This window comes from Tupaia chinensis, unplaced genomic scaffold (assembly GCF_000334495.1).
Source record: "Tupaia chinensis unplaced genomic scaffold, TupChi_1.0 Scaffold144099_1, whole genome shotgun sequence".
Lineage (NCBI taxonomy): Eukaryota > Metazoa > Chordata > Mammalia > Scandentia > Tupaiidae > Tupaia > Tupaia belangeri.
The window spans coordinates 1,938,462-1,952,269 of record NW_006203953.1 but is presented as its reverse complement, the minus strand read 5'-3'; positions in this window follow the sequence as shown (position 1 = coordinate 1,952,269).

Sequence of the window (13,808 nt, the reverse complement as noted above, 5' to 3'; positions counted from 1 at the left end):
CACGCCAGGCACGTGTGCGTGCGTGCCCAGGATCCCGAGAGGAGAACGGAGGAGAAGGGATTGCGGCATGACCAACCCCCCTGGGGGGTGATTTCTCGCTTTCTGTCTCTATGTCTCTCTCTGTCTGTCTGGCGAGCGCACATGCCCTATAGCGAAAACCTCTCCAAAAAAAAAAAAAAAAGATGGTCAACCCTGGCTTTATTATTTCAGGGTCATAATTTACACGCAGAATCTTTAGGGTATAACCTTGAGGGGATAAGCAATATAGGAGATATTTGCCTACTGTAAATGGGTCACAGCAAAGAAGAGCCTCCTCTTAGGCCAGCATGCCAGCTTACTCTGCCATACCTTCGTCTGCATGGGTCTGACTCCAAGGCTCACGTGGGAGAAGACTCTGAAGGGTCTGTCTCTTCACTGAAACGAGCTGTTGGAGTTTCTATGGAGAATGCCTCTCTACCTCCTTTGTGGCAGAGCCTTTCTGTGAGAAAATGGCATCCACTTCTAGAAAAATGGCGCCCAAAATGGGCAATCAATGTCAGCGGTCAGCGCATGGGGTCAGATTAGAGTGAGTTCTTGAAGCACTTTTAGAATCCCATCTCTCATAGAGTGCATGCTGTGGAGGACAAATGAATGCCTCAAAAGGGACAGTAATTTGATTAGTGCAGACATAAACCTATACACCAACACTCACACATGCATACACTTAACATTGCCTGTTTACCTTGATTCAATTAGGACTCTACTATTCCCCACCATGTTTTTTGTTTGTTTGTTTGTTTTTAAATGTGTTTATTTCTTTCCATGAGAGAGAGACAGAAATACAGGTACCTCCAACAGGGTCTTTATGCCGCAATCCATCCCCAGTCCCAGCTGACCTGGAGCACAGGCACGTGTGCATGCCCTATGTGTTCAGGGCAGGTCTGGGATGTGAGCCAGAGTGCTCTGCATGTGAGTCCAGTCGAATTACCTCTGTGCCACTGCTGGTCTCATGTTATTCCCTTTTAATCGAATGCCCCATTCAAGAGGTGCAAACAGAAGCATAGCAGAGTTCAGGCACTTGTGAAGTGCACAATGCAATGCAGGAAATATGACAGACACAGAAATGTCTCAAAAGGAGATAGGTACTGACCAGGATGGCCCTGCCATCTCACTCTGCCTCACCACATGTGCAAGGGGCATCTTTTTACCTCCAGGTGCTGTCCTCCTCCTCACTCCTGTCCTGACAGAATAAACAGAGAGAACACAGATATCCTCCCACTGCTTTTCTTAGAGCAGTTAGTTTTAAAAATGTGTAATTGTAATGTAGATTACTATCTGCCTCTTTGAGATATAAGTGTGTGTATCTGATTGCCAGAGGGTGCATACACATCAGAGAGAGAGGGAGAAAGGGGGCTGTGGTCCCACCTCAGTTCCTTTTCCTTCATTGCTCCATCCTGTTGGGATTTTGGAAATGCCTACACATGGCCGGCATGATGTTCAAGACTTGCATTGTATTTCCACTGGACAGTAGTGAAAAGGGCACCCACTGGCCTGTGAAGCGACTTGGCATGGTGAACTCTCTTCAATGTGAATAACACAACTACACAGAAAAATCCCATCTCTCATAGAGTGCATGCTGTGGAGGACAAATGAATGCCTCAAAAGGGACAGTAATTTGATTAGTGCAGACATAAACCTATACACCAACACTCACACATGCATACACTTAACATTGCCTGTTTACCTTGATTCAATTAGGACTCTACTATTCCCCACCATGTTTTTTGTTTGTTTGTTTGTTTTTAAATGTGTTTATTTCTTTCCATGAGAGAGAGACAGAAATACAGGTACCTCCAACAGGGTCTTTATGCCGCAATCCATCCCCAGTCCCAGCTGACCTGGAGCACAGGCACGTGTGCATGCCCTATGTGTTCAGGGCAGGTCTGGGATGTGAGCCAGAGTGCTCTGCATGTGAGTCCAGTCGAATTACCTCTGTGCCACTGCTGGTCTCATGTTATTCCCTTTTAATCGAATGCCCCATTCAAGAGGTGCAAACAGAAGCATAGCAGAGTTCAGGCACTTGTGAAGTGCACAATGCAATGCAGGAAATATGACAGACACAGAAATGTCTCAAAAGGAGATAGGTACTGACCAGGATGGCCCTGCCATCTCACTCTGCCTCACCACATGTGCAAGGGGCATCTTTTTACCTCCAGGTGCTGTCCTCCTCCTCACTCCTGTCCTGACAGAATAAACAGAGAGAACACAGATATCCTCCCACTGCTTTTCTTAGAGCAGTTAGTTTTAAAAATGTGTAATTGTAATGTAGATTACTATCTGCCTCTTTGAGATATAAGTGTGTGTATCTGATTGCCAGAGGGTGCATACACATCAGAGAGAGAGGGAGAAAGGGGGCTGTGGTCCCACCTCAGTTCCTTTTCCTTCATTGCTCCATCCTGTTGGGATTTTGGAAATGCCTACACATGGCCGGCATGATGTTCAAGACTTGCATTGTATTTCCACTGGACAGTAGTGAAAAGGGCACCCACTGGCCTGTGAAGCGACTTGGCATGGTGAACTCTCTTCAATGTGAATAACACAACTACACAGAAACTCTCTTCAATGTGAATAACACAACTACACAGAAACTCTCTTCAATGTGAATAACACAACTACACAGAAACTCTCTTCAATGTGAATAACACAACTACACAGAAACTCTCTTCAATGTGAATAACACAACTACACAACTAGATCCCGTGGCAGAGTTCTGCGTGCACGGCATACAGAGCACAGCAGAGTTAAGCAGCATGCACGAATGCCGAAAGTCGCACAGAGATGCTATGAAGTGGGAGTGGGGGTGCCCTTGTGACTTACCAGAGCAGGCACAAGCATAATCCATGCGGGAGGAAGAAGACCGACAATCCCGTTGGTAGAGTAGGATTCCTTCAAACACATCTGGAGATGAGTTAGCCCACAATGATGAAATGATCGTGTAAGGGAGCAATAAAGAACTTCCTTTCGTGAAGTACAGGGAAGGTAATATCCCACTAAAACGATCCATTGCATTGTTTCCTGAAGCATATTCTGGCTCCCTACGAACGCGGGCCTTCACAAAGTCACACTGTTTTCTGTCCTTATTGTATTTCCACTTTATCCCTGCTGTCAGGCCTCAGTGAACAAATGGTGCCCAATACCTATCTCTCTGTCCTTAAAGAACCGAAAGAACTCAGCACCATATGATGGCAGGCCCTATGACAGTGAGAGGTCCACGCCGAGGGCTCCCCAAGACTAGCCTCTCAGTGCTGCACCACTGTGTGCCCTTCTCACCTTTTCAAAAAATATTATTTCTTTTATGCATGAGAGACAGAGAGATAGTGAGACAGGCTATGATACCAAGTGCTCCTTCAGTGGTTTCCAAGAGGACCCTCACTTCTGATACCAATGTGAGTTCAGGGCTCCTCAGACACCAGTTCTGGAACCGAGAACTTGGTAGGAAGATTCACAAGGATCGGTGAAAGTTCATAGTTACCTAATACCTGCCTCCAGACTCTCTAGATGCGGGTTAGTAAGAATGGCACAAGCTCCCCAACCACCAGTCTCACTGTTACCATAGACTACATGATGTGGTTGCAAATCCCTTCGGGAACAAAGACACTCTGAACAGGCATCGTAGCAAGGACTGGGGCCAGCAGGTGGCACAGCGCTTACAGTGCTGGACTCCCACATGGCTGACTGCGGTTCACATCCTGGACCTGGCAGCTTGAAAATCACACTAGACACATGTGCCCAGAATCCCAAGAGGAGAATGGAAGGGTAGGGATTTTGGCGTGGCCATCCCCCCTGACTTTTCTCTAGCAAACACATATGCCCTATGACAAAAACCTTAAAAACAACAGCATCAAAAAATTATATATGTATATACATATAGAGCTCTATACACCAGCACATAGAGATTATCTTTTAGGTCTCAGGACAAATGGCATATCTCTGAGCAAGATCCCGGAAAGACGTCTGAGCAAAGTTAATGGCATATCCTAGGCACTTTTCTGAGCAAAGTTAAACCATGCCATAGGAAGGCTTTCGAGTCCAGGGACATAGGGCAGCTGGTCTTGCATGCAATGGCTTCTCTGCATCTCTGCATTTACATAGAGAGTCATTGGGTCAGTCATAGAATAGACAGCTTTTTGCTCAGGGCCAATATTGATATGGGAAAGAAGAAATGCATTTAACCAGTTGTATTTTCTTGTATTTTATTTCCTCTCCTATTTTATCTGTACTTTTATTGCTCATCCTTTTTTCTGAATTTTATGTTTGTTGATGCCACATCACCTCAGTAAATGCGAACTCTTTGTGGTGACCCTGCAATTTATGCAGAGCAAAGACCAGTCTTCTTCCTTGCAGAATCTTAGAAAATGCTTTCATCTTGTGCTTTTGGCCAGTATTACAGGGAGAGGGAATGCAGCCTTTCAAACACAGTTCAAAGACATATATTTTCCCATTTATGTTGGTGGATTCTTTTTCCAGTAACAGTGTTTTCTCTCCCATAAAGATTCATGATATCTGAAAAGATGAACAAATCCATCACTCCAGGTCTGTAGTATTTTATCGAGGAATTTATCTAGCAACTCGATGTAAAATGGCTATCAGCATAAGGTAATCTTTTTAATCAAGGTCCTTTTGAGTTTTAGGCACCAGATATTTTTCTCTAAGATAAAGGTGTCCCTCTACCACAAATTTCAGAGGCAGATGAGTGCTATACGTTACAGAACAAGTAATAGAAAGAAAAAATAATTAACTATACCTTAGTGACCAGTGGAAACTGTAACACATTTTAAGATAGAATGTAATAGACTATTATTGGAGATCTTAGATGATTAAAAGAGAAAACAGAATAAATACAAACATACAAATCCAAAAGGCTGCAAAAATAATAAGAATGACAGAAAAATTCTGCCCTTCTAAGCCTTATTTCATGGGCATAGCTCCCTTTTAGAGTCTTCTCACCTCTTTATCCTCCCTCTTGAAGATATAAAGCCTCATGAAATATGATTATTAACGCTGCACATTAAGCATTCCTAACTTCTTACTTTTTCAGTTACTAGATAAAATTGTATTTTTCTTTTTAGTTTTTTGTTTGTTTGTTTTTGCTATAGGGCATGTGTACTCATGAGAAAAAGGAGAGAGAGAAAGAGAGAGAGAGAGGAGAGAGAGAGAGAAGGAGGAGAGAGAGAGAGAACAGAACAAGTAATAGAAAGAAAAAATAATTAACTATACCTTAGTGACCAGTGGAAACTGTAACACATTTTAAGATAGAATGTAATAGAATATTATTGGAGATCTTAGATGATTAAAAGAGAAAACAGAATAAATACAAACATACAAATCCAAAAGGCTGCAAAAATAATAAGAATGACAGAAAAATTCTGCCCTTCTAAGCCTTATTTCATGGGCATAGCTCCCTTTTAGAGTCTTCTCACCTCTTTATCCTCCCTCTTGAAGATATAAAGCCTCATGAAATATGATTATTAACGCTGCACATTAAGCATTCCTAACTTCTTACTTTTTCAGTTACTAGATAAAATTGTATTTTTCTTTTTAGTTTTTTGTTTGTTTGTTTTTGCTATAGGGCATGTGTACTCATGAGAAAAAGGAGAGAGAGAAAGAGAGAGAGAGAGGAGAGAGAGAGAGAAGGAGGAGAGAGAGAGAGAGAGAGAGAGAGAGAGAGAAAGTACCCCACAGGGAGGATGGCCATGCCATAATCTATTCTTATCCCATCTCCTCTCAGATCTTGGGCATGCATGCATGTCTGCGCAGTGTGATTTTCAAGCTGCCAGGCAGGACTCTGCAGAATCATCCGTGTGAGATCCAGTGTCTTAACTTTCATGCCACCTGCTAGCCCAAAATTACATCTCTTATACTTATTTGTTTGGCTGAGGAAAATGTCAGTCTTTGGCCAATGAGTAATGAACAAAAATAAGATGTATAGATGTATCACTTTCAGTAAGATAATTGAATTGCATATACAAAGACTTTCTAGAGCTTTCTTTTTCTTTTTTTATGACAACTTTTAATTTCTAGATAGTGGCTCCTCCATCAGAAGGCAAGACAATGACAATGAGCCGAGTGAGTGTCTGCTAACCAGAGATTGACATGTAGCATAGACAAGACATATGTTGCTGTGGTTTTAAACCAATGATATTTGATGTTGTTACAGCAGCCAAACCTCTCTCTACACATGCAGCTAGGCAATATGGGAAACAAAGTCAATCTAACTATCATTACAAATAAAACTCATACTTTGTCATAAATATTAACCCTGAAGAATCGTAATCTAAACCTGGACCATGCCTGGATTACAGATTTAAACCTCTAGAAATGGCGATTGTGTTGGTTCTACCTCACAGTAAAGAAATGTTAATCTCATTTCATTCACATGGACACAAAAAGTTAAGACTCAGGACAGCCACACAGCTCAATGGTTAAAAACTATGTGTGGGAATCAGATCTTGGTGAATCATAGTTCAAATCCCAGCCTTGGCAGTTTGAAAAAGCACACTTTGTAAGTGCACATGTCCACACTCTTGACTGGATGGAGAAATGAAGGAAAAAGGATTACGATGTAGCCCTGTCCATGGTAGGTAGTTTATCTCTCACTTTCTAGAGCATGCATGTACATTGTAGCAATAAAAAGTTAAATTAAATATTAAAAGTTAAGATGGCTCTAAAATTACATCATTCTGTACGTTGCCGAGGACCAATGAAAAGTTTGGAAATGTGATAGATATATCTATCTGAAGCATGTCAAGCATTGAAGGGAAAGGGTTATTCGCAATGAATGAAAGTATGGCTCTGTTCTTATGTTTGTTGAAGACTGGTGTGAGTGAGGTCTCAGCAGTGCCATCCCACTTCTTTCAGCCCTTCTGTTCCACTCTTTCACTTTTATTTTTTTAGATATTTTTGCCATAAGGCATGTCGTGTGCTTACCAGAGAGAGAGAGAGACAGAGACAGAGACAGTGAGAGGTGAGAAGGAAAGTGAGAACTTACCATCCAGGGAGGATGGCCATGCCATAATTGCTTCTCCATTCTCTTTCTGGGATCTGGGGCATGCATGCACACATACCTGGTGTGAGTTTCAAGCCACTGGATCTAGGACTCAAACCACAGCCCACCAAGTGGGAGTCCAACAACATAACTGCTATGCCATGCACTGGCTCCTCTGTTACACTATTATATGCCAGCCTTGGGCCCTGTCTTACATTTATCTTTGCACTAACTTTCTTACAGTATAATTTAAAAATATATTTTAGTCTGAGGTTTGCCTTACTTGTCTATACCGCTAATCTGGCACAGGTAAGGCGTTACGGTGGCAGAAAGTAAACTGGGTAAGGAGTCATTCTTTGGCTTGTTCAGTGGGTGGTCTTTAATGCTTGGGACCTTCCCTTGAGAAAGATCCTTAGACATTGCGGCATAAACCTAGAAAGACAGGACTACAAAAAGGGGAATAATTTGACTACGAATGGTACATATGCTTAATTCTAGAAATAAGCACTAATCACCATTTTTATGTAGGCGGGAGTATATACGTGCACAAACTGAGTTATGGTTAGATCCAGGGGCCCTTAAATGAATCGATCAACCAGACAGATTTATGCAGCTCCTGTGCTATTTGACCTCTGTTCATAGGAGTGCCCTTTTAGCCACTGTAGTCATCTGATAAAATATTTTAAAAGCTATGTTATATTTTATGCTGTCAAATTTAGAAGGCATCTGTTACCAGGTTATCCTGACTGAAGATGGCAGGGGAAAAATCCATCGATACATTATTGCTGAAACAAGTCTTCTTTAAGGCCCCCAGGGTTTCAATAATGTGACCGAAATCAAGCAAACCAATGAGTAATAGTGACAAACTGTAGATGCAGTAGGTGAGCTTTGAAACATGCTGCAAGATTAATGGCAAGATTCCTGGGATTGGTGGAAATGTCATCATTAAGGAACTGTCAAATGGCCCAGAAAGCAGACCACATGCATATTACCCTGCCCTTTGACAACACCATCTAGAAACCCAGCGTGCAGAAATGAAACTATTGTTAGCGGCAAATGAGCAAGAACCAGAGAACAAGAATCATGGTGAGCCTTGTCATCAGAGACAGAGGTCTCAATCTCAACTGCATTATTTTTTAATATCATGGTACTAAGCCAGCTTATTAACTCAAGAAATACTTGCAATGCACCTCACACACCAGGCCTTTTGTATTAGGCCTTGGGAGGCACTGGGGCATCAAACACAAAAAGCAAGAGACCTGGTTCCTGCCCTCACTAAGCTCGTAGATGAATGGGTGGGGGGAGGTGGAATCAGAGAACGTGCAAATTCTACCATGGTCAAGGCTAGCGAGGAAAGAATATTACAGGAAAAATTAGCCCAGTCAGACCTTCCCCTGTAAAATAGGAAGGTTACTGACACGCTTCTCCCAGGATCACCATGAAGATGAGGAGTAACATATTAACAGCTCGCCTAAAATAAGGGGCATATACACAAGTTCTGTCTGACTCTTTGCTTTTGTTTTTGTTTTTGTTTTTATTCTTCTAAGTGCAGTGCATAAATTTCCAGGTAATTTTTCCTGCTTATTGTGGGATTCTGAAGTATTATGTATTTTTTTATTTGTTTTTGCTTGTTTGTTTTTTTTTGTTTATTTGTTTGTTTGTTTGTTTAATATATTATTGCTATAGGGTACATGTGCTCGCTGGAGAGAGAGACAGAAAACTAGAAATTACCCTCACACACAGAGGATGACAGCCACGCTGTAACTCGTTCTCCTCCATTCCCCTCTCCAGATTTCAGGCACACATGCACATGCACCCGGTGTGAGTTTCAAGCCGCTGGGCCCAGGACTTGAACCATGGTGGACCACATAGGAGACCAGTGCCTTAACACCACCCCCCTCACTGCCTACTAGCCCCCTGAAGATCTGTGAGCAAGCCCTATCAGGAAGCACAGATGACATTCATATGTGATCGTCACCCCACGTTCTCCATGGTCTCCAATTCTTACACTTGCACCCTCTCCTCTCATTCTATCCCCTAAGCTGTAATTTTTAACGTTTTCATCTCAAAGGTTACCGTTTAGCAAATTCTTCTTCCCATCCTTCTATAAAGCATGATTAAGACGTGGCCTGAAAGTATGTGTAAAATAAATCTTGAGTAAATTTGCATCCACATCCAAGGCAATACAAACATTTTGTAATAAACCACAGTGGAAAAAGAGGGAAGGGGCTAGCAGGGGGTGGGGTGGTTAAGGTCTGTACTCCCACATGGCCAGCGGGGTTTGAGGCCTAGAACCGGAAGCTTAAAAATCACCCTGGGCACAGGTGTGTGTGCGCCCAAAATCCCAAGAGGAGAATGGAGGAGAAGGGATCGCGGCATGTCCATTCCCCCGGGGGCCTTTTTAAAAAGTCACAGATGTTTCTTGGCAAGTCTATTAGACTAAAGGGAAAAAAAAAGAAATTGTATTTTTAAAAAAGATATCCTTCACATTTTAAATTTGGGAATTGGGTAAGGCAAATCATATTGGTCCAACAGTCTCACTATGAAAAGACAGCAAAGATGCCCACGGGGGGAGGAGTGTTCGGGAAATGATTTAGACTGTTTTATGGCTCATAACAGACAATACCTGAAACGAGGTAACCTAAGAAAATAGAAGCTTATTCGATTCACAGTTTGGAGGTCCAAGGTCCAGGGACCACAACTGCTTCATCACAACATGGCGGACAGCGGGACCTTGGGCCGGACAAAGCGCATCTGTGAGTCTCTCCATTAAACCCACATGAGCTCAGTCATGGGGCACTGCCTTACTGTTCTCAATCCTCATCTCCTCCCCAGCTTCCACCTTTCAATGCCATGGTCAGATTAAATTTTTAACCTCTTAATTCTGTCCTAACCGAATCTCAACACATAAATTTGGAAGTGACAGTCAAACCATGGCAGGAAGCTTAATGAAATTAGTGTACTTTGGTTGGAGAGGAGGCAAGTTCAAGAAAACTCCTGCCTTCTTCAAGGTGAGTACGATGGGTGCCGGAGGTGAACCTGAAACCCAGAGTTATCCAAAGCTTGCTCAGGCTGGCCGAACCAAGCATGTTCTGAAATCAGAGGACTAAGCACACACATATCAAACTTAGGATCAAGCGAGGCACCTGGGAAGTCACCGAGACTAAGGGAATGCCTTCGCCTCTGTGGGTGGGGAAATATTGCACTTAATCCAAAGGAGACCTAAAGACAGATTTTCTTTTTCTGCAATAGTGTTCTCAAATGCTCTATCCCTCAGGGAAGGGATGTGAAACATAAGGAAGAATGTGTGTTGTTGTTTGCCACCTGGTGCATGCATGCACGTGTGTGTGCATGCGAAAGTGGTAGCGAGGGGAACCAGCAGTTCGCATAATGGCTATGTCGCTGGACTCCCATGTAGTCGACCGTGGTTCGCATCCCGGACCCGGTGGCTTAAAACTCACACCGGGTGCGTGTGCGTGTGTGCCCAAAATCCAGAGAGGAGAATGGAGGAGAAGGGATTGCGGCATGACCATCCCCCCTGGGGGGTGATTTCTCGCTTTCTGTCTCTATGTCTCTCTCGGTCTGTCTGGCAAGCGCACGCGCCCTATAGTGAAATTCTCTTCAAAAAAAAAAAAAAAAGAAAAGAAAAAGAAAAAGAAAGAAAGCAATAGTGAGGAAGAACTCCCATGAGGGATGGCCACACTGGAATCCCTTCTCCCCCATTTCTCTCCTTTGGGAATTGGGTATGAAACACACATGCCAGTGTGATTTTCAAGCCATCGGGTCCAAGACCCCACGTGGAATCTAGCTGCGTCAACCACCACAGTACAGGTTGGCCCAGCTAAATGGTTTAAAAGGCTTAGGTGCCAACAGGGTCTAATTGTTGGTGAATAGGAACATGCTGGGGAGCAAGCAGGTGAGTGCTGTTGTCATTTACGTTTTACCCTTTGTCCTAGAAAGGATGATCTCAGTTGATAAAGAAAAGTGAGAGTCAGAGAAAACACAAGAGCAAAAGGAGGGAGGAAATCCTAGAGGAAGAAACTATGCCCACTCCCTGGTCCCCTAGGCTGTTTCTAGGATTGGCAGTAGAGTCTGCGCCCTGCCGTGGGGTGGCAAAGGTGACTGAAGGACGGGGAGCAGGGCCAGATCTACCCCACCCCTGCACAGGCCATCAGGGGTCCATTGTCGGACAATCTAGCAACAGCAAAGAACTAGTTCAAGTAGAATGTCATTTATTTAAATTATGACTAGAAGTCTGCTTTTATATTACCACTACGTGCAGAGGTTACTCTCAACAATGTCAGTAATGAAATGCTTTTCCCAGATACAAATATTCTCTAAGTTCTAAAATAATTGCTGTCGGGGCCGGCAAGTGGCATGGTGGTTAAAGGCGCTGGACTCCCACATGGCCAACCGCCGTTCAAGTCTCGGACTTGGTGGCTTGCTTTCTCACTTTCTCTCTCTCTGTCCAACTGGCAACTAATAATGATAATAATAATAAAGTTAAATAAAATAATTCTTTAAAAAAGTAAAATAATTGCTGTGGTTAATGATGAGTTGTTTTTGTTTTTGTTTTTTAAAAAAAGAGATTTTTGCTAGAAGGTGTGTGCACTCACTGGAAAGACAGCAAGAAATCCCCCTGCCAGGGGGAATGGCCATGCCACAATCCCTTCTCTATTCTCCTCTCAAGATTTTGGTCACACACACACATGAGCCACTAGGTCCAGGACTCAAACCACAGTTGACTATGTGTGAGTTCAGTGACATAACCATTACTCTGTCTGCTGGTCCCAACAATAAGTTTTAATGATATACAAAGGGACTTTAAAAAGTATGTGGGGAATTGGATTAAAGGACCAGCAGGTGGTGTGGTGGTTACGGTGCTAGATTCCACATGGCTAAGTATGCGGTTGGAGTCCGGCACCCAGCAGCTTGGGCAAAGTCGCCAGATGCATCCATGTGCCCAAAGTCCTGAGAGGAGGATGGAGGAGAAGACTGCAGTGTGGCCAACCTGCTAAGAGGTGATTTCCCTCTCTCTCTCTCTCTCTCACTCTGGCTCTCTCTAGCCAGCACATATGCTCCATAGCAAAAATTTTATAAAATAAAGAAAAAGAAAAAGTTTGTGGAAGAGAAAAATTAAAGTACACATTTATCAGTGCAAAAACTTTTAAATATATGAGTAGTTTTTTTATAACAACCATTTTCTCTGAATTCTTTGAAGATTTCTCATATATGTAAACTTGTAAATTAGCTTAATACTTTAAAACAACTTATCTTTGAATACATATTAGACTCCACGTAGGCATTTTTTTAGGAAACTCCTAGTTACTCCATTGGTCTCTGTGGTGGGTTTTAATAGTAGTCCCTTCCCCCAAAATATATGTCTATGTCTCAATTCCAAAAACTCCTGCAGATTTAATTAAGGATCTTACACAGTCCACCCTGGGTTTGGGGGGATGGGTCCGAAGCCTTTTTATGAGACACACAGGAGAGACCCATGTGGAGAAACAGAAGGTCTTACAAAGGCGGAGGCCGAGATTGGGGAGCTGCAGCCGTGAGCCGGGGAATGCTGACAGTCCCCAGAAGCTGGAAAAGCCAAAGCGCAGCATCTCTCCTGGAGCCTGTGAGAATGTAAACTCATCAACACTTGGATTCTGGGCTTTTGGCTCTGGAACTGTGAAAAATTAAGTTCCTATTGTTTTCAGCCGCCAAGTAGGAAAGCACTAATCCACTCCCAAGTACTGCTCAGCTCAGCTCGGAGCACCTGTAATCCTAGGGCAGTCTTTAAAGGTCCCTGTTCTGCTCGGTCCTGCATCAGTTGATGGTTGCACACGCTGCATTTAAATGGAATATTCGAGAGCTATGGTAATAACGTGGTGGAAACAGAATTTGAATTACTTTCCTTTGGCCATATAATGTCTGATTAATGGAATTTTTTTAGTTTTGTTTAAAATTTAAAAGAACCAAGTAGAGCATGAACTGTGACCTGTAATGTTTTTGTTTGGTAAGTATAGTTGAGAACTGAAATATTTCACTGAATGTAAGTAATATCCTTAATATTTTTAATTATCCTTTTTTCTTTATATTTCTTAAGGGAGGATGTAGAGACAGGGGTATTTTGACAGGGTCTTGCCGTGTGGCGACTTTCCTGCCCCAGCCTCCCCGCGAGCTACGGCTGCAGGTGCATGTCACGATGTCAGCCTGCTTAGGCAGGACCAGGAACCAAACCTGGGCCTCTCAGGTGGCCCCAGCCTCAGCCTCATGCAGAAGCATCCTGCCATGTGGGCCTGTGCATCCAGGTCTAAATTTCCATCTTGTTGATGTAATTATGATTAGATTATAACAACATTATCACAACAATAGAATATTTGTTTTAAATTTCCCCTTTCCCCCGATACATTAATGTAATCCAAAGGCACAAATTGTGTTGTTTAATATTGTCGTTTTAATTTTTTTCCTAGCAAGACTATATACAAAATTAAGTAAAAGAATTTTCATGGTCTGCATTCTTTCCCAGTCGTTATCATTATTCATGTCATTTCATGATTATTACTTGAAACAATTTTGATGTATAGAGAAGTGTTTGTAACTGAGCTCTCTTGGACATGGGTGCGCTAAGCATGCCCCCTGCTGCTCTGCTGCCTGCTTAGAGCCCCGTGGCGAGCAGAGCCTGCAGGTGAAATGTCGAGTACTTTTCCAGGTAGATGAGGCCCTTGCCTCAGGCTCTCCTACCTCAGTGTGTTTTAGAATCAGAAGGATTTCTATGTGGTAGTAAAATAGTTAG